At 37.4% G+C, this 26,212-nt stretch overlaps 1 pseudogene; it reads right to left on the reverse strand.

The window, feature by feature from the left end:
- Window positions 1–23,658: 23,658 nt before the first annotated feature.
- On the reverse strand, window positions 23,659–25,913 carry LOC138988195 (zinc finger protein 678-like; annotated as a pseudogene).
- Between the last annotated feature and the right edge of the window lie 299 nt (window positions 25,914–26,212).

Here is a 26,212-nt window from a genome sequence, read left to right on the forward strand (position 1 = left end):
CGACCAGACATTTTGAGTCCCTCAATATATGTTTAAAAAAAAAAAAAAAAAAGTACAGAGAATCACCAATGGGAAATTCTTAAAAAAAAGAAAAAGGGGCGACTTCTTTCAACTCGGCTCAGGGTCTTTGTGTTTTATTGCCAGTTTATAAGGAATATAGGGACTCTGATGCCCAATACAAATTTTAATTCCACTATACCACTTTTATGCATGAGCTTGAAAAAATGACTTTGCTTTTTGCACTTAACTTTCTGTACTTTGGTTTCATAACATGTAAAATGGGATAATAATTAGCAACTCAAATGCACAGTGTCTTTTAGGGTTGTCATGAAAAGGTCAATGAGATAACTCACGTAGAGATCTCAACAAAAGGGTTGCTCAAAAGTAAATCTTATAATCAATAATTATCTGCTATTGTTAATGCTTTTTTTGATATTAAAAGTCAGCTAACCTTACAGAATTTAGACCCTAATTGGAGAAGGAGAAGTGGTGTACTAACAATTTTAATAGACTAGAAAAGCTCCTATGAAAATAATAAATGAATAAAAAATAAATATACAGTGTATTCTTATTGTCCATTCATTCTCTGAATTCCCATGGTTATGAGGTTGCAGAGATAAACAAATTTGCTATGACATGAAAATAATCAATCAAGAACTGACAGTTTATAAAATTATTCTCTAGTAAATTTTTTCCATTGCTCCCTTGTTGACCACTTAACATTACTGACTATCCCTGCTCCTCTCCTCAAGTTCTTTATCAGTAATTCTGTTTGCTAATGATAGTATCCTGTAAATATTAGTCAATGAAATTAAAACATACTGAAATTAATTAGAAAGTGAAAGTGCACATCATGTAAAAATCACATTTTCAATATATCAGTAAAATTGTGTTTGTTGACTATTCCTTTCACATACAAAGCCATTGCCAAATGGAGACCTTAAAAAGTTTAGCAACAAAATGAAGGAAATATTGATAAAACTTATGTTCCTTATTTTTATAAATGTTTTAGAAATCAAGATTTAAGGTAGACTTTTAGTTCAGTTAAGTTCAGTCACTCAGTCGTGTCCGACTCTTTGAGACCCCATGAATCACAGCACGCCAGGCCTCCCTGTCCATCACCAACTCCCGGAGTTCACTCAGACTCATGTCCATCAAGTCAGTGATACCATCCAGCCATCTCATCCTCTGTTGTCCCCTTCTCCTCCTGCCCCCAATCCCTCCCAGCATCAGAGTCTTTTCCAATGAGTCAACTCTTCGCATGACGTGGCCAAAGTACTAACTGGGGTTTCAGCTTTAGCATCATTCCTTCCAAAGAAATCCCAGGGCTGATCTCCTTCAGAATGGACTGGTTGGATCTCCTTGCAGTCAAAGGGACTCTCAAGAGTCTTCTCCAACACCACAGTTCAAAAGCATCAATTCTTCGGCCCTCAGCCTTCTTCACAGTCCAACTCTCACATCCATACATGACCACAGGAAAAACCACAGCCTTGACTAGACGGATCTTTGTTGGCAAAGTAACGTCTCTGCTTTTGAATATGCTATCCAGATTGGTCATAACTTTCCTTCCAAGGAGTAAGCGTCTTTTAATTTCATGGCTGCAGTCATCATCTGCAGTGATTTTGGAGCCCAAAAAATAAAGTCTGACACTCTTTCCACTGTTTCCTCATTAGGGAAATGGATAAAAACATTTCAGTAAAAGTGACATTCTTTATGATCTTTCTGTAAAACTTATGTGATAAAGAGTATAATTTCTCTATATTACAAAATATCAGAAAAATTATATTCTAAAAAGTCACACTTTGAAAATATATTTGAGAATGAGAATACAGTGTCTGTATATGGTAAAACTTGATAATATATAATAGGAAACAAACCAAGTTTGTATTTTTTAGTTTCATTATAATTCTATCAGCTATGCCCCATCCCACTATATTATTGCCTCCATTTTCTATAAAATTTGTATTCCAATTTTAAATAGATTATTTTAAGTGTCTTTTTCCTGTCCTAATCATTCTTTGATAATAAGGAATTCTCGTGTGTGTCTACTCCAAAGATTATAGGAGCCACAGGATCATTTAAAAAGAAACCTGATTCAGATTTGTTTGTATTCAGAATATATACAGTTTCCCAGAAAACTCTTGAATGCTGTGCTAAGGATCTTAATTTTTATGAAGCCATGCAGATTTTTAAGCATCGGTACCCTGAACATCTCATGGAATGGACACTTCCGTGAGACATTGTTTGCACCTGCCGCTCAGCTCACAACCAGCCAATGCTGCAGTAAACACCTTCACACAGATTTACTAGATAGTATACCATCTAGTATACTAAACTGTATACTATCAGTCACTTGATTTCTATCTAAGGCTATTTCCAATGGCAGGCCTTTGGACACCTGAAAAACCACTCGATACTCACTCATGCACTGGTAAGTTCTAAAGAGTAAACACTCCATGGTCTACCACTGGATCAAAAAGAACAGGAACCAGGGGATAACTGCTTCCCTTTTCTCTTTCCAGCAGGTATTTCTGTGGCCCTCTGGCTGATGGGGGCCAGCTGGGTAACTCTCTGGAGTCTTGCCTTTTCTTCCTTTTCTTTTTCATTCTTTTCCCTTGAGATCATGTTGCCAAATTAACTGAACAATACAATGGGAAATTTATAAGTAAGCTCTCCTCTAATCAAATTCTCATATCCACCAAAAATTGTGCAAAAAAATGAAGAGAGTTTACAAAACTAAGAAACTTGGATTCATATCATAAATGATTTGCATAATATCACCTTTGTTTTTGTGAGCAAATCATATTTGGGCATTTTATGTAAGACATTGTTATATTAAATTTCATCAAGAACATTGGTAAAATACTTTAACAATATGGTTTATGAGTCATAATAGTATATTTTCTTATTGATATGGGTTTATTATACAGTTTTTTATTTATTTATTTGGGTGGGGGTTTAAAGGTTTATTGAAAGTGGGCATTATTTACACCATGTTCATACCAAAATACAAGCAGTATTTCCCCAGCACCTGTGGCAGACGTTTAAGGGGGAAAGTTGAGCTCACATAGCCTCAAGAATCATAAACATGCCAACCTTTCCCAAAATAATACCTCTCTTTATGGCAAGTCCAGCCTCCCATGCTAGGGCTCTTACCATGATTTGAACTTTGATGAACTGCATTTTAACCCACCTTTTGGATACGAAACTGTCAGGACTTATGAGCTAAACAGGTTACATCCTGGTCAGTGCCCCAGTGGACATGTTCCAGAGAAAATCACAGTGTTGTCTTACAAAGCAGTGGCTCAGAAAGAGGCCTGTGAGCCTCTGCACTGGTTCAGAACCCAAGTTTCTGGCTTCTGTGAGAAAACATTACAAGGCAGAGCTGCAGGTGGCCCTGTCTGGGCAAATAACCTTGCTTTCAGTGGAGAGTTCTCCAAGTATTAATACATTTCTAATGATTCTCAAGATAACATGCAGATTCTTGACATTTGGGTTTTGTAATATGTCAGTGCCTCTATTTTGGTTCCTGGACTGAAATGATGATTTACCTGCTGAATCCTTCTTTGCTCACTCTCTCTCTTTTTTTTTCTTTTTCCTCTTTTTTTTTTTCTATTTTAATTGGAGGCTAATTACCTTACAATATTGTGGTGGTTTTTCCATACATTTACATGAATCAGTCATGGGTGTACATGTGTTCCCCATCCTGACCCTCCTTCCCTCCCCATCCCATCACTCAGGGTCATCCCAGTGCACCAGCCCTGAGCTCCCTGCCTCATGCATCGAACCTGGATTTGTGATCTGTTAATATTAAGCATGTTAATATACATGTTTCAGTGCTATTCTCTCAAATCATCCCACTCGCCTTCTCCCACAGAGTACAACAGCCTGTTCTTTACATCTGTGTCTCTTTTGCTGTCTTGCATATAGGGTCATCGCTGCTGCTGCTGCTGCTGCTAAGTCGCTTCAGTCGTGTCTGACTCTGTGCAACCCCATAGACGGCAGCCCACCAGGATCCCCCGTCCCTGGGATTCTCCAGGCAAGAACACTGGAGTGGGTTGACATTACCTTCTCCAATACATGAAAGTGAAAAGTGAAAGGGAAGTCGCTCAGTCGTGTCCTACTCTAGCGACCCCATGGACTGCAGCCTACCAGGTTCCTCCGTCCGTGGGATTTTCTAGGCAAAAGTACTGAAGTGGGGTGCCATTGCCTTTCCGAGGGTCATCACTACCATCTTTCTAAATTTGTATGTATGTATTAATATACTGTATTGGTGTTTTTGTTTCTGACTTACTTTGCTCTGTATGATAGGCTCCAGTTTCATCCACCTCATTAGAACTGATTCAAATGCATTCTTTTTAATAGCTGAGTAATATTCCATTGTGTAAATGTACCACAGATTTCTTATCCATTTGTCTGCTGATGGACATTTAGGTTGCTTCCATGTCCTGGCTATTGTAAACAGTGCTGCAATGAACACTGGGGTACACATGTCTCTTTCAATTCTGGTTTCCTCTGTGTGGGATTTCTGGGTTGTATGTCAGTTCTAGTTCCAGCTTTTTAAGGAATCTCCACACTGTTCTCCAGAGTGTCTGTACTAATTGCATTCCCACAAACAGTGTAAGAGGGTTCCATTTTCTCCGCACCCTCTTCCAGCATTTATTGTTTGTAGACTTTTTGATAAGAGTCATTCTGACTGACATGAGATGATACCTCGTTGTGGTTTTGATTTGAATTTCTCTAATAATAAGTGATGTTGAGGCTCTTTTCATGTTTGTTAGCCATTTTTATGTCTTCTTTGGAGAAATGTCTATTAAGTTCTTTGGCCCATTTTTTTTTATTGTGTCACTTATTTTTCTGGAATTGAGCTGCAGGAGTTGCATGTATATTTTTGAGATTAATTCTTTGTCAATTGCCTCATTCACTATTATTTTCTCCCATTCTTAAGACTGTCTTTTCACCTTGCTTATACTTTCCTTCATTGTGCAAAAGTTTTTAATTTTAATTAGGTCCCATTTGTTTGTTTTTGCTTTTATTTCCATTACTCTGGGAGGTGGGGCATAGAGGATCCTGCTGTGATTTATGTTGGAAACTGTTTTGCCATAAACCTAGGTTTATGGTTTTATGTTTTCTGGTCTTCTGGTTTCTGGTCTTACATTTAGATCTTTAATCCATTTTGAGTTTACTTTTGTGTATTATGTTAGAAAGTATTCTTGTTTCATTCTTTTACAAGTGGTTGACCAGTTTTCCCAGCACCACTTATTAAAGAGATTGTCTTTTCTCCATTGTATATTTTTGCATCCTTTGTCAAAGATAAGGTGTCCATAGGTGTGTGGATTTATCTCTGCGCTTTCTATTTTGTTCCACTGATCTATGTTCCTGTCTTTGTGCCAGTACCATACTGTCTTGATAACTGTTTGCTATGTAGTATAGCCTGAAGTCAGGCAGGTTGATTCCTCCAGTTCCATTCTTCTTTCCCAAGATTGCTTTGGCTATTTGAGGGTGTTTTTTTTTTTTTTTTTTAATTTCCATACAAACAAACTGTGAAATTATTTGTTCTAATTTTCTGAAAAATACCATTGGTAGCTTGATAAGGATTGCATTGAATCCACAGATTGCTTTGGGTAGTATTCTCATTTTCACTATATTGATTCTTTTAATCCATGATCATGATATATTTTTCCATCTATTTGTGTCATCTTTGATTTCTTTCATCAGTGTTTTATAATTTTCTATATATAGGTCTTTTGTTTCTTTAGGTAGATTTATTCCTAAGTATTTTATTCTTTTCATTGCAATGGTGAATGGAATTGTTTCCTTAATTTCTCTTTCTGTTTTCTCATTTTTATTGTATAAGAATGCAAGGGATTTCTGTGTGTTAATTTTATATCCTGCAACTTTACTATATTCATTAATTAGCTGTAGCAATTTTCTGGTGGAGTCTTTAGGGTTTTCTATGTAGAGCATCATGTCATCTGCAAACAGTGAGAGTTTTGCTTCTTCTTTTCCACTCTGGATTCCTTTTATTTCTTTTTCTGCTCAGATTGCTGTGGCCAGAACTTCCAAAACTATGTTGAATAGTAGTGGTGAGAGTGGGCATCCTTGTCTTGTTCCTGACTTTAGTGGAAATGCTTTCAATTTTTCACCATTGAGAATAATGTTTGCTGTGGGTTTATCATATATGGCTTTTATTATGTTGAGGTAAGTTCCTTCTATGCCTGCTTTCTGGAAGGTTTTTATCATAAATGGATGTTGAATTTAGTCAAAGGCTTTCCCTGCATCTATTGAGATAATCATGTGGTTTTTATCTTTCAATTTGTTAATGCAGTGATCACACTGATTGATTTGCAAATATTAAAGAATCCTTGCATCCCTGGGATAAATTATGCCCACTTGGTCATGATGTATGATCTTTTTAATTTGTTGTTGGATTCTGTTTGCTAGAATTTTCTTAAGGATTTTTGCATCTATGTTCAGTGATATTGGCCTGTAGTTTTCTTTTTTGGTGGCATCTTTGTTTGGTTTTGGTATTAGGGTGATGGTGGTCTCATAGAATGAGTTTGGAAGTTTACCTTCCTCTGCAATTTTCTAGAAGAGTTTGAGTAGGATAGGTGTTAGCTCTTCTCTAAATTTTAGTAGAATTCAATTGTGAAGCCATCTGGTCCTGGGCTTTTGTTTGCTGGAAGATTTCTGATTACAGTTTTAATTTCTGTGCTTGTGATGGGTCTGTGAAGATTTTCTATTTCTTCCTGGTTCAGTTTTAGAAAGTTATACTTTTCTAAGAATTCATCCATTTCTTCCAAGTTGTCCATTTTATTGGCATATAGTTGCTGATAGTAGTCTCTTATCATCCTTTGTATTTCTGCATTGTCTGTAGTGATTTCTCAATTTTCATTTCTTTTTTTTTTATTGTTGTTGTTGTTTAATTTTATTTTATTTTTAAACTTTACAATATTGTATTGGTTTTGCCAAACATTGAAATGAATCCGCCACAGGTATACCCGTGCTCCCCATCCTGAACCCTCCTCCCTCCTCCCACCCCATCCCTTCCCTCTGGGTCATCCCAGTGCACCAGCCCCAAGCATCCAGTATCGTGCATCGAACCTGGACTGGCGACTCGTTTCATACATGATATTATACATGTTTCAGTGCCATTCTCCCAAATCTCCCCACCCTCTCCCTCTCCCACAGAGTCCATAAGACTGATCTATACATCAGTGTCTATTTTGCTGTCTCGTACGCAGGGTTATTGTTACCATCTTTCTAAATTCCATATATATGCGTTAGTATACTGTATTGGTATACTAACTGGCTTACTTCACTCTGTATAATAGGTTCCAGTTTCATCCACCTCATTAGAACTGATTCAAATGTATTCTTTTTAATGGCTGGGTAATACTCCATTGTGTATATGTACCACTGCTTTCTTATCCATTCATCTGCTGATGGGCATCTAGGTTGCTTCCACGTCCTGGCTATTATAAACAGTGCTGTGATGAACACTGGGGTACACGTGTCTCTTTTCCTTCTGGTTTCCTCAGTGTGTATGCCCAGAAGTGGGATTGCTGGATCATAAGGCAGTTCTATTTCCAGTTTTTGACTCTCCTTCCTTTGTTTCTTAATGAGTCTGGCTAATAGTTTGTCTATTTTATTTATCTGATCAAAGAACCAGATTTTAGGTTTGTTGATTTTTGCTATGGTCTCTTTTGTTTCTTTTGCATTTATTTCTGCCCTAGTTTTTGTGACTTCTTTTCTCCTACTAATCCTGGGGTTCTTCGTTTCTTCCTTTTCTAGTTACCTTAGGTGTATAAAGGTTATTTATTTGATTTGTCTCCTGTTTCTTGAGGTAGGCTCTTTTTAATTTATATTAAATTTATTTTAACTTTTTAATTTTTTAATTATTTTAAAATATAAATTTATTTATTTTAATTGGAGGTTAATTACTTTAAAATATTGTATTGGTTTTGCCATACATCAGCAGGAATCCACAACAGGTATACACGTGTTCCCCATCCTGAACCCCCTCCTCCTCCCTCCCTGTACCATCCCTCTGGGTCGTCTCAGTGCACCAGCCCCAAGCATCCAGTATCATGCATTGAACCTGGACTGGCGACTCGTTTCATATATGATATTATACATGTTTCAATGCCATTCTCCCAAATCATCCCACCCTCGACCTCTCTCACAGAGTCCAAAAGACTGTTCTATACATCTGTGTCTCTTTTGCTGTCTCACATACATACACAATTGAGGTAGGCTTGTATTGCTATGAATTGTCTCCTTAGCACTCCTTTTACTGAATCCCATAGGTTTGGGGTTGTTGTATTTTCATTTTCATTCATTTCTATGCATATTTTTATTTCTTTTTAAATTTCTTCTTTGATTTGTTGGTTATTCATAAGTATGTTGTTTAGCCTCCATATGTTTGTATTTTTCATAGTTTTTTTTTCCCCTGTAGTTGATGACTAATCTTACTGCATTATGATCAGAAAAAATGCTTCAGATGATTTTTATTTTTTTGAATTTACCATGGCCCAGGATGTGATCTATCCTGGAGAAGTTTCTGTGTGCACTTGAGGAAAAAGTGAAATTTATTGTTTTAGGGTGAAATGTTCTATAGATATCAATTAGGTCTAACTGGTCCAATGTATCATTTAAAGTTTGTGTTTCCTTGCCAATTTTCTGTTTAGTTGATCTATCCATAGGTGTGAGTGGGGTATTTAGTCTCCCACTACTATTGTGTTACTGTTAATTTCTCCTTTCATATTTGTTAGGATTTGCCTTACTTATTGTGGTGCTCCTATGTTGGGTGTATATAGATAGATAGATAGATATAACTGTTATATCTTCTTGGATTGATCCTTGATCATTATGTAGTGTCTTCCTTTGTCTCTTTTCACAGCCTTTATTTCAAAGTCTATTTTATCTGATATGAGTATTGCTACTCCTGCTTCCTTTTGGTCTCCATTTGTGTGAAATATCTTTTTCCAGCCCTTCACTTTCAGTCTGTTTGTGTCCTTAGGTTTGAGGTGGGTCTCTTGTAGACAGCATATATAGGGGTCTTGTTTTTGTATCCATTCAGTCAGACTTTGTCTTTGGTTGGGGCATTCAACCCATTTACATTTAAGGTCATTATTGATAAGTATGGTCATATTACCACTTTCTTGTTTTGGGTGCAAATTTATAAACCTTTTTTGTGTTTCCTGTCTAGAGATGATCCTTTAGCATTTGTTGGAAAGCTGGTTTGGTGGTGCTGAATTCTCTTACCTTTTGCTTGCCTGTGAAGAGAAATATCAATAACCTCAGATATGCAAATGACACCGCCCTTATGGTAGAAAGTGAAAAAGAACTAAAGAGTCTCTTGATGAAATTGAAAGAGGAGAGTGAAAAAGTTGACTTAAACCTCAATATTCAGAAAACTAAGATCATGGCATCCAGTCCCATCACTTCGTGGCAAATAGATGGGGAAACAGTGGCTGACTTTATTTTTCTGGGCTCCAAAAGCACTGCAGATGGTGATTGCAGCCATGAAATTAAAAGACACTTACTCCTTGGAAGGAAAATTATAACCAGCCTAGACAGCATATTCAATAGCAGAGACATTACTTTGCCAACAGATGTTCATCTAGTCAAGGCTATGGTTTTTCTAGTGGTCATGTATGGATGTGAAAGTTGGACTGTGAAGAAAGCTGAGCACTGAAGAATTGATGCTTTTGAACTGTGGTGTTGGAGAAGACTCTTGAGAGTCCCTTGGACTGCAAGGAGTTTCAATCAGTCCGTCCTAAAGGAGATCAGTCCTGGGTGTTCATTGGAAGGACTGATGCTAATGCTGAAAATCCAATACTTTGGCCACCTCATGCGAAGAGCTGACTCATTTGAAAATACCCTGCTGCTGGGAAAGTTTGAGGGCAGGAGGAGAAAGGGACGACAGAGGATGCGATGGTTGGATGGCATCACCAACTCAATGGACATGGGTTTGGGTGGACCCTAGGAGTTGGTAATGTACAGGGAGGCCTGGTATGTTGTAGTTCATGGGGTCGCAAAGAGTCAGACTTAACTGAGCGACTGAACTGAACTGAACTGAATTTGATTAATATGTGTCTTGGGACATTTCACCTTGGGTTTATCCTGTTTGGGACTCTCTGGGTTTCTTGGACTTGGGTGGCTATTCCATTTCAGGGAAGTTTTCAAGTATTATCTCCTCAAGTACTTTCTCATGGCCTTTCTTTTTGTCTTCTTCTTCTGGGACTCCTATGATTCAAATGTTGGGGCATTTGACATTGTCCCAGAGGTCTGTGAGGCTGTCCTCATTTCTTTTAATACTTTTTTCCTCTCTGCTTTATTTACTTCCACCATTCTATCTTCCACATTATTTACCCTATGTTCTGCCTCAGTTATTTTACTGTTGGTTCCCTCCAGAGTGCTTTTGATCTCAGCTATTGTGTTATTCTTTATTGATTTACTCTTTTTTTAATTCTTCTAGGTCCTTGTTAAACTTTTCTTGCATCTTCTCAATCCTTGTCTGCAAACTATGTATCTGTAACTCCATTTTGTTTTCAAAATTTTGGATCATTTTTACTATCATTATCCTGAATTCTTTTTCAGTTAGACTCCCTATCTCCTCCTCTTTTGTTTGGTTTGGTGGCATGTTATCAGCTTCCTTACCTGCTGAATATTTCTCTGACTTTTCATCTTGTTTAGGTTGCTGTGTTTGGGGTGGGCCCTCTATATGCTGCAAGTTTGTGGTTCCTCTTTATTGTGGAGGTTCCTCCCTGTGGGTGGGGTTGGATGAGTGGCTTGTCAAGGTTTCCTGGTTAGGGAAGCTTGCATTGGTGTTCTGGTGGGTGGAGCTGGGTTTCATCTCTCTGGAGTGCAATAAAGTGTCCAGTAGTGAATTTTGAGGTGTCTATGGGTTTGGTGTGACTTTTGGCTGCCTGTATTTTTGTGCTTGGGGTTATGTTCCTGCTTTGTTGGAGAATTAGCTTGATATGTCTTGCTCTGAAACTTGTTGGCTCTTGGGTAGAGCTTGGTTTCATTGTAGGTATGGAGGCTTTTGGATGAGCTTCTGTCGATTAATGGTCCCTGGTGTCCAGAGATTTCTGATGATCTCAAGTTTTGGATTTAGGCCTCTTACTTCTGGCTTTCAGTCTTATTCTTATAGTAGCCTCAAGACTTCTCCATCCATACAGTACCAATGACAAAACATCTAGGTTAATGGTGAAAAGATTCTCCACAGTGAGGGACACCTAGAGAGATTCAAAGAGTTACATGAAGAAGAAAAGAGTGAAGATGGAGATAGAGGTGACCACGAGGAGAAAAGGGCGAGTCAAAAGGAGAGAGACAAATCTAGCCTGTGATCAGTTCCCTAAGTTTTCTCCAAGCCCAGAACACCCAAAGAGATTCACAATTTAAGTAGAGAAGGGAAAGGGAGGAGATAGAGGTGATCTGGGGGAGAAGAAGGAGAGTCAAAAGGGGAGAGAGCAGTCAAGCCAGTAATCACACTCCTAAGTAAAAATGGGTACTGAAGATTGGATTTTTAAAGGTACAAAATTGATAACAAATACCAAAAAGCAAAGATTAAAAATCTAGAGTAGAGGTTAGACTCTCAAAAATACAATATTAAAAAAAAAATAACAAAAGTTATATTAAAAAAATATGAAATTTGCTTTCAAAATAGGGTCTTTTTCTTCAAGGTAATAGGTTTTAAAAATGAAAATTAAAGGATTAATAAAAAACATTAAAATAACAAAAAATTAAAAAGAAACTAAAAAATGATAATAGTAAAATATATCTAGGAATTTCTCTGGAGCTGTTGAGGGCAGTGTGTAGTCAGCTCAGTTTCAGATAGTTCCTTGTTCCACCTTTTACTTCTTCTCAAGGTCTATAGGTCCTTTCCTATGTAGTCAGTGTTAACTACAGGGTTTTAATCTGTTGCACCTGTCACTTCCAGAGCCATTCCCTCTTCTTTGTTTATGTTGGCTTCCTCTCTTTGCAAGTCTCTTCAGTGTCTAAATTTCACCCTGACACAAGGGGGTGAAGGTGGTCATTTATTTAGACTCACTTGTTCAACTGTGCTGCAGGGAGTGAGGAACACTGCAAACAAATATCACTGGTGGGTATGGGTAGTGCTTGCAGTGTCTGGGTCACACTGGGTTTGTCCCCACTCACGGCGTGTGCTTTTCCAGTCTACACTGCTTAGGGTCCAGGTTGCTCTGCCGGGGAACTGTCTGGGGTGGGCCCTGGGTTGCGTGCACGCCCCAGATCTATGCTGTTCAGGTTCAGGTCCTCAGGTACTCCGCAAAGGCACAGACTCAGTTGGGCCTGCGTTTTGTGCCCTTCCCAGATCCAAGCAGCTAAAGCAACCAGGAGCTTGGCCAGCGCACACTCCCCAGGTGCGGTGTGTCTTATCACCTCCCCGGTCCCAGCCGCTCAGTTTCCTGGGCGCGCAGCTGCATCTCAGGTGTGCCATGTGTCCCTTCTGGGGAGCTGATCTCTGGCTGCAACCCTCCTGACGGATGTCAACTATCCAGGATTCCAGGAAGACTTGGTTAGCAACTGAGAGCCTGCTCGTAGTTTGATAGGGGATGCCATCTCTGGAGCTGAGTTTCCCCTTTCCTTCCAGCTCTGGCTGGCACCCCCCTGCCTCCTTACCTCCAACAGGGGATGGGCCAGTCCACAGCCGGCTAGCTCTTCTCTGGTATTTGCTCAGTCCTTTGTTCTGTGAGCGGCCCAGCAGTGCCTTAGGTTAGAGCTTTTCGCAGTAAAGTTCTCTCTCTCTCTCTTTTTTTTCCCTCTCTGGCTATCCCACAGTTTGGGTTGCTATCTCATGTTAGCTCCCTCAGATTGCCCTTAGGGCATTCAGGCCTGGTCCTTACCCTAAGCAGTGCAGCCCGTGCCTCCCTTTTCAGCCCCCACTTGCTGGTGGCAGGCGCAAGCATCTGGGCTACTTCTCCTCTGGGAGTTGTAGTTAGACTCGTAATCTGTGGGGTTTATTTATTTATTTTTCCTCCTGGTTATGTTGCCCTCTGAGATTCCAAAATTCCCCACAGACCTGCAGGTGAGAGGGTCTCCTGGTGTTTGGAAACTACTTTCTTAAGACTCCCTCCCTGGGATGGGTCTCTATCCCTAACTCTTCTGTCTCTCTTTTTATCTTTTATAGTTTGTCCTATCTCCTTTCGAAGACAATGAGCTGCCTTTCTGGGTGCCTGGTGTCCTCTGCTAGCGTTCAGAAGTTGTTTTGTGGTATTTGCTCAGCGTTCAAATGATCTTTTGATGAATTTGTAGGAGAGAAAGTCTCCTGATCCTATTCCTCCACCATCTTAGGACCGCACCCTCCCCCCACAGTTTTTTATATTATATTATATTATATTATATTATACAGTTTATTATACAGAGCTTTTAGGTGGAATTTAGAAGTGTTTAATGAGAATAAAGGTGAACTATGTGATTATAACCATGAGAAAGCCACAAACTAATAATTATAATTATAATCACCAGTGCAACCAACCTTCATCAGTGGCATGTTTGATTTCAATTTGTAATGCACTAGAACAAGTATTTTAATTAATCCTGAAGCAATACAATGGAAAAACCACCCTTGCTATTAGACAGCAGTTGTTCTGCAAGAAAATTATCATTACAAGAAGAGTTTTGAAATTGAACTATATAATTTTAATCTCTGTAACTGCTTGAGCATAATTTTTAAAGTATAAATACTACATTAAGATTCTAAACTTATTAAGCATAATTATTGAATATTTTGATAGCTCTGACTGGGGGAAAGTATTATGGAGGTTTAGAAAGAGGAGCAAAATAAGTAAAGGTTTTGATCATGATATATTGTCTTTTTCTGAAAAATTTGTTTTTATCCAATATAAAGAAATGTGTCAAAGCTTTTATGGTAATCTACATCTTCTTTTTAATGTGACATTTCATACTAGTACTAACAGACTAAATGCTGTAATTCATTTTGTGGTTTTATACCTTAAATCTTCATAATTTGGATAGCTAGGAACATATATAAGATCTGCAAAAATAAACCTTGTTTTTAATTCAGATTTTTTTAATATTAAGTAACCACCAGGCAACGTCCCTACTTTGGAAAAATGTGAAGTTAAGCACTCAAGTTTGTGTCACTTCTATATTTAACAAATACTACTTAGTTAAAAATACAGCTCAACTGTTCTATCTAGTATGTTCTAACAAGTTCCAAATTTATTCTATATACTCGAATTTATCAATAATATCTAAAATACTATTATTCAGTGTTTTATATTTTATGAAGCTAATGTCTCAGGTTTCTTTCTATCATGAACTTTCAACAACCACATAAAATATAATATAAATCAGTTTTTAAAATGTGAAGACTAAAAATTCTTTAACACCTAGGGCAAAAATGAGTCTTTATTCATCTATTTCCATATCTGGAGAAATGCTTTGAACATACCAAATGACTTGGAATTTTTCTGACTATATGAAGAAAACTGTGTTTGGGAGGAATCAGACTGTGTAACAGGGCTAAGTAAGCACCAAAGCTACATATTCAATGAAAAATATGCATACAACCAGCTATAAATATATTTTTCAAATCGAGTTGACACTGACTTTAAAATTGTTCTCTATGTTTTTGAGATTGACAGTGGAAAAATTCGTAAAATGCTATATGTTAGGCTTTTAATTTCTTTCCAGTTTCTGAATTTCTGTCCAAGTGATTTGATCGAGGGCATTCATGATGATGCTGGAGCTTCTGATGTGTCACTAGGGTGTCTTCATGCAGAATAATACTTCTCTGGGTGTCTTCTGCCATTTGAGTATAAAAACTGCCTTCTTTTATGTTGATTTTACTTAGGAATTTGAACTTTCTCAATAAGGTTAATCTAATAAGCTGATATATTCTAAAAGTAATTGCAATATTCTTCTCTACCCAGGAGAAGATGTTTTAACAGGTGCTTTCTAGAGGCAGTAGCTTAATCCAAGAAGCATTTCTGGTGGTGTTAATATTTTGAAGTCATGTTATAATAATGAGGGAATCTTCTGAAAAGAAACTGCCTAAGTAATACATCATGGTTGTCTTTAAAAATGAAAAGAATTCCAATAGAAGAAAATATATTTGTTTTAAATTTATATAAAGATATAATTATTGGCTATATTTACATGGAAAAAGTATCAAGAGTTTTACTTCAATTAGAGCTCTCCACAAATGATGTAATTGCCTTATCTCATCTATCTCTTTAAATATTACTTTGTTTGTCAAGATCTCATTTGTGATATTTTCTTATACTATGAAGATGACTTTTCTAGTAAGTCATTAAACAATCTCTAACTACAGAATTCTTTGTTTAATTTTTCAGATGTATATTTTGAATTTCCTATCATTTATATTTCATTGAATGTTCTGAAGAATTCTCAAACTCAACAACACATACTGAAATATCTTCTCACTTCCATTTCTTTATAAAAACTTCTTTATTCTAATAAAGAACACTCTCACCTAACTCAATGATCAACCAAAATTGTAGAATAGATTTTCAGCATAATAGGAATGTAAAGAGGCCAGCATCTGAGGGTAGACTACCTGAATTTGAAGATACACTGATTGGGTGACCTGGACAAGTTAGAGAAGCACTCTAAGTCTATTCCCCCACTGTACAAAATTAGAATAATGGTGCTCTTAGAGATATTTTAAGGATTAAATGAGATAACCTACATAAAGTACTTAGGATATATTATTACTATTTAAACAACTTATCATATCCATTGTTAGTCATATCTTTGATCAGTTAAAATTTATGGGATTTTTAAAAAATGATGATTCTGCCTTTCATTGTTTTCCTTAGCTATCTAGCCTCTGCCTGATTTTTTATTTTGACTTCTTCTTTTGCTGGTCACCCCACTTATCTTTTATGACTCATCACACTAAATCACTTGTACTTACTTGATTGTGCTTTTTCACACCTGTGCAGTTTACATATACTATTCTCTTTTATGGTATTCTCTTTGCCTTTTTTCATCTTAAAAAAAAAAAAAAAAAGTAGCCACCAAAAACAAACCCTGAAACCTTTTCAGAACGGTTCTATTTTCTCTAAACTGGATGAGATCCTTTTTCCCTATGTTCTCATAACTTTGTGGGAAATATCTTATTTTTCTTCTGCAGGGGATCTTCCCAACCCAGGGATCAAACCTGTGTCTTTCGCATTGTAGGCAGACGTTTTATGGTCTGAGCCACCAGGGAAGTCAATGTTGCAATAAAAGTTTGTCAAAGAGATTATGTAATTATTCTCTTTAATTATTCAGCCCAGAATTACTGAGTTATAAAAAAAAATACTTCACTGATGGACTGCTGAGATACACAAAACTGTTATTTTCCCCTCTATTTTAACCTTTGATATTTAGTTCACTAGTGATACAGTAATAAACCTATTAAAAAAAAAAAAAAAAAGACTACAAAGACCAATTTTTTTGTCACCTCTTGTGAACATCTCATGCTTTCTGCTGACCACTACCCCCAAATATATACTGATACATATATTGATCCTGTTACCAATATCTCTGTCACCACTTTGTAACACAACACTTCAGAAGCTGTAAATATCTTCATAGTTTACATCTCTTTTAAAATTTTCAAAGGTGAGACTGCTATGTGTCTTTAATATTCTTCCTTTGTGTATATGTTTGTGTGTGTGCGTGTGTGTGTGTATATATATATATATATATATTTATTGTGTGATCACTCACCTAGAACCAGACATTCTGGAATGTGAAGTCAAGTGGGCCTTAGAAAGCATCACTATGAACAAAGCTAGTGGAGGTGATGGAATTCCAATTGAGCTATTTCAAATCCTGAAAGATGACGCTGTGAAAGTGCTGCACTCAAAACGTCAACAAATTTGGAAAACTCAGCAGTGGCCACAAGACTGGAAAAGGTCAGTTTTCATTCCAATCCCAAACAAAGGCAATGCCAAAGAATGCCCAAACTACCACACAATTTCACTCATCTCACACACTAGTAAAGTAATGCTCAAAATTCTCCAAGCCAGGCTTCAGCAATACATGAGCCATGAACTTCCAGATGTTCAAGCTGGTTTTAAAAAAGGCAGAGGAACCAGAGATCAAATTGCCAACATCTGCTGGATCATTGAAAAAGCAAGAGAGTTCCAGAGCATCTATTTCTGCTTTATTAACAATACCAAAGCCTTTGACTGTGTGGATGACAATAAACTCTGGAAAATTCTGAAAGAGATGGGAATACCCCACCACGTGACCTGCCTCTTGAGAAATCTACATGCAGGTCAGGAAGCAACAGTTAGAACTGGACATGGAACAACAGACTGGTTCCAAATAGGAAAAGGAGTCCATCAAGGCTGTATATTGTCACCATGCTTATTTAATTTATATGCAGAGTACATCATGAGAAATGCTGGGCTGGATGAAGCATGAGCTGGAATCACGATTGCCGGGAGAAATATCAATAACCTCAGATATGCAGATGACAGAAAGTGAAGAAGAACTAAAGAGCCTCTTGATGAAAATGAAAGAGGAGAGTGAAAAATTTGACTTAAAGTTCAACATTCAGAAAAGTAAGATCATGGCATCCGGTCACATCACTTCATGGCAAATAGATGGGGAAGCAGTGGAAACAGTGGCTGACTTTATTTTTCTGGGCTCCAAAATTACTGCATGGTGACTGCAGCCATGAAATTAAAAGATGATTACTCCTTGGAAGGAAAGTATGACCAACCTAGACAGGATATTATAAAACAGAGACATCACTTTGCCAACAAAGGTCTGTCTAGTCAAGGCTATGGTTTTTCCAGTATCATGTATGGATGTGAGAGTTGGACTATAAAGAAAGCTGAGCGCTGAAGAATTGATGCTTTTGAACTGTGGTGTTTGAGACGACTCTTGAGAGTCCCTTGGACTGCAAAGAGATCCAACCAGTCCATCCTAAAGAAATTAGTCCTTGGTGTTCATTGGTAGGACTGATGTCTAAGCTGAAACTCCAGTACTTTGGACACCTGATGCGAAGAGCTTACCCATTTGAAAAGACCGTGGTGCTGGGAAAGATTGAGGGCAGGAGGAGAACGGGACGACAGAGGATGAGATGGTTGAATTGCATCACCTACCTAATGGACATGAGTTTGGGTAAACTCTGGGAGTTGGTGATGGACAGGGAAGCCTGGCGTGCTGCAGTTCATGGGGTCGCAAAGAGTCAGACATGACTGAGTGACTGAACTGAACTGAATTAATACACTATATACAAACTTCCTAATTGTGATATAATATCTAGTGGCCAATAGTTTGTTGAATATTTTTGTGAGTAAAACGACAAGCAGAAAAATATATATTTATTCTCTCATTTCCAAATCAATAAATTTTAAACTTCACTCCATAGATGGCAGCCCACCAGGCTTCCCCGTCCCTGGGATTCTCCAGGCAAGAACACTGGAGTGGGTTGCCATTTTCTTCTCCAATGCATGAAAGTGGAAAGTGAAAATTGAAAGCGAAATCAGTCAGTCGTGTCCGACTCTTAGCGACCCCTTGGACTGCAGCCTACCAGGCTCCTCCATCCATGGGATTTTCCAGGCAAGAGTACTGGAGTGGGGTGCCATTGCCTTCTCCGCTTCTTCTCCTACCATCACCCTTTCCCAGCATCAGAACTATTCCAATGAGTCAGTTCTTTGCATCAGGTGGCCAAAGTATTGGAGTTTCAGTTTCAGTATCTGTCCTTCCAATGAATATTCAGGATTGATTTCTTTTAGGATTGACTGGTTTGATCTCCTTGAAGTCCAAGTCACTCTCGAGTCTTCTCCAAAACCACAGCTCAAAAGCATCAATTCTTTGACACTCTGCTTTCTTTATAGTCCAACTCTCACAACCATACATGACTACTGGAAAAACCATAGCTTTGACTAGACAGATCTTTGTTGGCAAAGTAATGTCCCTGCTTTTTAATATGCTGCATAGATTGGTCATAGCTTTTCTTCCAAGGAGCAAGTATCTTTTAATTTCATGGTTGCAGTTACCATCTGCAATGATTTTGGAGCCCCCAAAATAAAGTCTCTCACTGCTTTCATTGTTTCCCCATTTTATTTACCATGAAGTGATGGGACCAGATGCCATGATGTTAGTTTTCTGAATGTTGAGTTTTAAGCCAACTTTTTCATTCTCCTCTTTCACTTTCATCAAGGGTCTCTTTAGTTCTTTGCTTTTTCCATAAGGATGGTTGTCATCTGCATATCTAAGGTTACTTATATTTCTCCTGGCAATATTGATTCTACCTTGTGCTTCATCCATCCCTGCATTTTGCATGATGTATTCTGCATAGATGTTAAACAAGCAGGGTGACAATATACAGCCTTGACATAATCCTTTCCCAATTTTGAACCAGTCTGTTACTCCATGTCTGGTTCTAACTGTTGTTTCTTGACCTGCATACAGATTTCTCAGGAGGTAGGTAAGGTGGTCTGGTATACTCATCTCTTGAAGAGTTTTCCAGAGTTTGTTGGGATCCACACATTCAAAGGCTTTGGTGTAATCAATAAAGCAGAAGTGATGCTTTTCTGGAACTCTTTACTTTTTCAGTGATCCAACAGATGTTGGCAATTTGAACTCTGGTTCCTCTGCTTTTTCTAAATACAGTTCAAAATCTAGAAGTTCATGGTTCACATACTGTTGAAGCCTTCCTTGGAGAATTTTTAGCATTACTTTGCTAGCATTTGCTGCTGCTAAGTTGCTTCAGTCGTGTCTGACTCTGTGTGACCCCATAGATGGCAGCCCACCAGCCTCCCCCATCCCTGGGATTCTCCAGGCAAGAACACTGGAGTGGGTTGCTATTGCTTCTCCAATTCACTTTCATACTAGCATATGAGATGAGTACAATTGTGTCATACTTTGAACATTCTTTGGTATTGCCTTTCTTTGGGGTTGAAATGATAAGTGATTTATTTTCTTCTTTAGCAGAGTACTTTCAGGTTAACTACAAATTAGAAAAAATAATTGGAAAGGGAGAAAAACTATAAAATGTAGAAATAAAATTCAACTATATAAAAGTATAGTATGTCTTCGTTTTAATTAGAATATTTTCAAAATTATGAGTGCTAAGTACTCATGGATTTTTTTTTTTAATTTTTAAGTTAAATTTTATGAGACTACATTATTCTTTAACCATTTTCAAATATCTTGTCCTTGCAAACTAGTTACCTGTTTTCTTTTTGGCTGAAGTCTAGATGTAACATACTGTAGCAGGTGACCATTTTAATATTTAATTTTGTTCTCCAAGATTGATTACTGTGAAAAAATATTAGTAATTGTCCTCTTGATACAATTCCCCTCTCCACTTCTATCTTCCAGTATGTAAAATACTATTTGATTCTTTCATTATCTACTAATGTTTGTCATAAATAAAATATATTTGGCAAGAAGAGAATTCAGAGATTGGTATTTCCTATGAATAGTCACTGAGAAAGAAGGTTTCACAGTTAATCCAGTCATACTTGCTATGTAGCTGAGTTAGAGATTATATTTTTCTTAGTTCAGAAAGTAATTATGCTGCTATGTGAAATAGAAGAATTTTAATTAATTACATATAAACACTTTAATTAAATTTGCCTATGAACTCTTATTTCAATACCTGTTTTTCACATCAAATTGTTATACAGTCTGCCTTCCTATCTGCAGACACAGAGGGACAACTGTATAAATTTATATTTCACACTTAATGGCTGTGAAAAAAAGTAAAATATGCAGAGTCCTCTACAATTCTTTGAAAGTTCATAAATTATGTCTGTATTTGCCAATGTGTTTAAATGGGAAGATAAGTTAGGCTTGGCTCACAACAAATATTTAACACCAGAATGTTGATAGTGTGTCCCCCTAATTACTGGAATTTAAATTAAGACCAAAAAATCAAAGAGCAGATTGTATTTTCTGTTGTTTTTATTTAGTCATTAAGTCGTGTCTGACTCTTTTGCAACTCCATGGACTATAGCCCACCAGGCTCCACTGTCATGGACTTCTTCAGGCAAGAATACTGAAGTGGGTTGTGATTTCCTTCTCCAGGAGATCTTCCTGATGCAAGGATTGAACCCACATCTCCTGTATTTGTAGGCAGATTCTTTACCACTGAATCACCTGGAAAGCCTATTTTCTGTAGAATAATTTATTAATCTTTTTAGTAATACTTTTGTGGTCTGTTGTCTCACTTAGTAAGGATTCTTATTTTGCAAATTTTAATTCTGTTTGCAGTTTGTATTACCCTCTTGCAGAGTGTTTAATAGATTATCAATGAAAATGACTTTTGTGTCACTGTAGTGGTTCATTGCTGCTCCTTTACACAAGCTCCTTAACAATGAGTCATATATTCTTATGCCAGGTGAGCTAAAGTCAGGACAGGTTTTTTCATTTCCATGACATAACCAAATAAAGAAAAATAAGGAATCGATAACAAAAGTGTCTTCTACAAAGAACAAGTATCCACAAGTGATAATATCTTCAAGAAAAAAAAAATAACTTCCTACTAGAAATTATCATCAATGACATTTACTGAAAATTATTATATGCTTAAAGCTACAAAAACTAAAGAAAATGATTTTTTTATTTTCTTGTTTGATTTTGGTTTCTAAAAAAGTGTCCTTCCCCTAAGATTTTCTATTTGCAAAGTTGACCTTTTTTAGATGTGGTATAAGACAAGAAGTCCTGAAATGTCTAACCATATCGAATCATCTCTCCGAATACTCTTTTCTTCATCCGCTTTATCTAAAACATATTTTTGAGAATCACATTACATAATGTCTATGAAACTTCTGTCTAAAATGCCATTTGATCTTGATGCTTTTGAACTGTGGTGTTGGAGAAGACTCTTGAGAGTCCCTTGGACTGCAAGGAGATCCAGCCAGTCCATTCTGAAGGAGATCAGCCCTGGGATTTCTTTGGAAGGAATGATGCTAAAGCTGAAACTCCAGTACTTTGGCCACCTCATGTGAAGAGTTGACTCATTGGAAAAGACTCTGATGCTGGGAGGCATTGGGGGCAGGAGGAGAAGGGGACAACAGAGGATGAGATGGCTGGATGGCATCACTGACTCGATGGATGTGAGTCTGGGTGAACTCCGGGAGTTGGTGATGGACAGAGAGGCCTGGAGTGCTGCGATTCATGGGGTCGCAAAGAGTCGGACACGACTGAGCGACTGATCTGAATCTCTGTTTAGTTGCTAAATAAATTTAGAGAGTTTGACTTTTTTTTTTCAAATACAAAACCACCAAAGTACAATAAAGTTATATCCCCCTAAATACATTAAAGTCTTTATTGTTGTTACTTAGAGAGGAAGTTTTCTGGGAGTAGGATCTATTAGCCTTCCTGCCCCTAACTTCTTCAATAATGCTTTGCTTTGTTTTTTCTTTCATTGACAGTCACTGAATACCACCCCTACCAGGCTGGTCAAAAAGATATAGGCTTCTTGTTCATTCTTTTCTGATAATGAAGGGAAACTATGAAGGAATAGATAACAGCTGGTTGCCTTGCAGCATACTGAAGTTGATCTATATCTGAGTCATTCAAAATGTTTTCTCACAAAAGGTAGATGTTAAGAAAAATGTAGTCCTAGCGATTGATATATCAAACAATTTGGCGTGTCTGACTTTTACATTTTAGTTTAGTAATTTGTATTATTCAGCCAAGGTGGGAGTAACCCCCACTCTGACACCAGCATGACTTCAAGGCCACTCGCATAAGGGGCAGGGACACCATTATGATACCCCTAACTAAGAAAACTCTGAAAAAGAAAAAAAAAAAAGAAAACTCTATCTTAGCAACTACATAATCTTGTCACAAAGAAGAAGGGAAAGGCTGAGGAGAGAAGATGCAGACAGAAAGAAAGAGAGAGACACTTTTTCTGCTTAAGATATGTTCCATCCACAGAGTACAGGCCTATTGTCTGAGGATGAGCTCGCCTCTATTGTGAATTCTAGACTTAACCAACCATACTTAAACTCTGTCCCCTGTATGTCTGAAGCCTTATTCTTCTAGAATCTTTTGTAAACCACGTCTTTGAATTCAGTCGAGTACTCTGAAGTCTGAGTCATTTTTTCTAGGCTATTCATGCAGCTCAACTGAATTAGGCCATCTTTTAAATGAAAATTTTTAAAAAGTAAAATACCTAAAATAATTGGATTTTAAAAATGAAGCATGTGAAGTGGTACCCCTCACCTGGTCTGCCTTTCACTAACAACAACTTAAAATGAAAACAAAGTATCCATATTGCTCTAGCTCAAAGTTTTTATTTATGTCATACAACTTGCCCTGAAAAATTGACAAGAAGTTGTACGTCACAGAAATTTAGGATTCAGCCCTAAATGATGTAGTATAAACAATAATAGACTATAAGTTTGAAATTAGATTCTTTACCATGCTATGATCAAGTTCTTCTATGTAAAAGCTGCAAAGTACAAAGCAGAAAACCAGGTTAGTCTTCCTAATTTATTAGAAATATTGGCTTCCACCATGTCTAAACTGTTCAACTCTTTTCTCTTTAAACACCAAAACTAGTTAGCTAAGTCTTTCAAACTTCGCTGAATCAGTGACACTATTTGGATTTAAAGCTCTAATCTTTTTCTATTTGGCTTGCTCTATGAGACAATCTTCTCTCAATAACAAACTTTGTGATCACTCTCCTTTGTCCCCATGTATCTTACACTCTGAGTCTCTGTGGTCTATTCCTTTCTGGTTTGGCAAAACATGCCCATGTTGGTTAAAGATGAATCTTTTTTTTTTTTTTTTTTGCCATGTTTCTTTACATCTGGATGATTTCTGCCCAATGTGAATTTGCTGATGTTGGTAAGGCTTGAAATTTGGTTAGATTTTGCCACAATCCTTACATTTATAAGGTTTCTCTCCAAGTATGAATTATCTGATGTCTAGAAAGACATGACTTCTGATTAAAGGCTTCACCATATTCTGTACATTTATAAGCCTTCCTTGTAGGATGAATTTGCTTATGTTGAGTAAGATGTGATTTACAATTAAACACTTTGCCACAATATTTACATTTATAAGGTCTCTCTCCAGTATGGATTCGCTGATGTTGAGTAAGACTTGAGCTGTGCCTAATGGCTTTGCCACGCTCCGTACATTTATACTGCTTCTCCCCAGTATGAATTATCTGATATTGAGTTAGGCTTCCACGCCCCTTAAAAGACTTGTCACATTCTGTGCATTTATATGTCTTCTTTTCAGTATGAATTTGTTGATGTTGAATAAGATGTGAGCCACAGATAAAGGCTTTGGCACATTCTCTACATTTGTATAGAGTATCCCCAGTATGAATTCGCTGATGCACAGTGAGATATGAACACCTATTAAAGGCTCTGCCACATTCTGTACATCTGTAAGGCTTTTCTCCAGTATGAATTACCTGATGTTGAGTAAGATTTGAGCAACAAGTATAGACTTTGCCACATTCCTTACATTTATAAGGTCTCTCCCCAGTATGGGTTTGTTGATGTTGAGTAAGACACGAGGGACAGATAAAGGCTTTGACACACTCTGTACATTTGAAAGGCTTCCTTTCTGTATGGATTTTCCTATGGCTACTTAGATTTAATGATTTAGTGACTATTTCCCCACATGTGTTACTTTTGTAATGTTTCTCCACATTCTGAATACTCTGCTGTTGTCCAAGTTTACAAGACTGATTACAAACTTTACTATATTCACTACAATTATAAGCCTTCTTTCCAATATCCACACTTTTATACAGAGAAACATCTGCTCTTTGATAAAAGATATTCCTACATTTATTACTTCCAGAATCACTGTCTAAAAATTGATTTCCCTAGTGTTTCAGGAGACTTGAGCCTTGGTCAGTGTTATGTCCAGTTTCATTGAATAAATACTTTCTCACTCCATCATAAAGACTCTTGTAATTATTGGGGGTAGAGCTCTTGCTTAAAGCCTTACTCATTTTATGATACATGAAAAGTTGTCCTGCATTAACTACACCCACATATGCATTGACCATTGATGTGTGAATAAAGTCTCTTCCAGTATTATCAACATTGCAGATTTTGGAAAAGGGAAAAAATATCTGTTGTTTGAAGAATACTGAACCCTTGCTAAAGGATCTCTCAAGTTGATTACACTGGGAATCTTTTCCCTCATTTTTAAATTTCTGGTCTTCAGACATATTTGAATGTATGTTTAATTGAGTATTGCATTTAGAGTGGTTTGAATGATTATCTGCAGTAGAGACTAGATGACTTTCCAGATTTTCCACAGTTCCTTTCAGAGAACATGTATATGTCAAAAAACGATGTGGGTCTTTGCCGACAAACATACACTTCTCTGCAGATGTTAACGACTTAAATTGGTGTTTTTCCAATCACAACTTTGATTTCTCTTGGCAGTAATGTTTACATTATGAGAAACTGTCCCAGTTGGGTTATGTCCATCATAACATCCTCTCTGCCCTTCACATGCCCATGTATGTTCCCAGTCTTTCATTAAATGTAAATTTACGAGGTACAATATTTCATATATTTTTAGGTTTTCTATTGGACATAAATCTTCGAAGCCTGGATTTCTTGGCATCACACACTGGGTGTGTAGAGAAAACGCAGCTGGGTATATGGGTGTTGTCTCCATGCTGCTTATATTCCTGGAATCCTTCATTCGTTCCAGAAAGGTGACCAGGTCTGGCTTAGAGACACAAGTCCCAAGGAGGCCAGGTTCCCGTACTTCTCTAACATCACATCCCTGTACAATTCCCGCTGACCGAGGTCCAGGCACTCCCACTCCTCTTGAGTGACGTCTATGGCTACATCCTGGAATGTCAGCCATCCCTGAGAAGCTGCCATTTCCTCCTCTTCTTCCTCCTGCTCTGTCTTCTCTGGGGATGTTATGTAGCAAACACACCTCTGCATCTTGAGAAAATACCTTCAAAGGCATCCGCACAGCTCTTTAACCTGCAACCACTTCACCTACAGACAGAAGGCCCTTGAAAAGCTGAAAAGACCCACCTCCCCTGTCCTGTCTCAGGAGAGATTCAGGAACAATCACTCTAAAGATGAATCTTTAATGAATTGTACCAAGTATAACAACTCCCAAAAATTCCTACTCAGAGACTCTCAAGTAAAAAGTTTTCTCTGAATTTCCCAACTTTGATCCAAGTATTTTTCCCAAGATTAAATATCTGTATCTGTATCCATATTAAATACAGAAT

Source organism: Bos mutus, chromosome 6 (genome assembly GCF_027580195.1).
Source record: "Bos mutus isolate GX-2022 chromosome 6, NWIPB_WYAK_1.1, whole genome shotgun sequence".
Taxonomy (NCBI): domain Eukaryota; kingdom Metazoa; phylum Chordata; class Mammalia; order Artiodactyla; family Bovidae; genus Bos; species Bos mutus.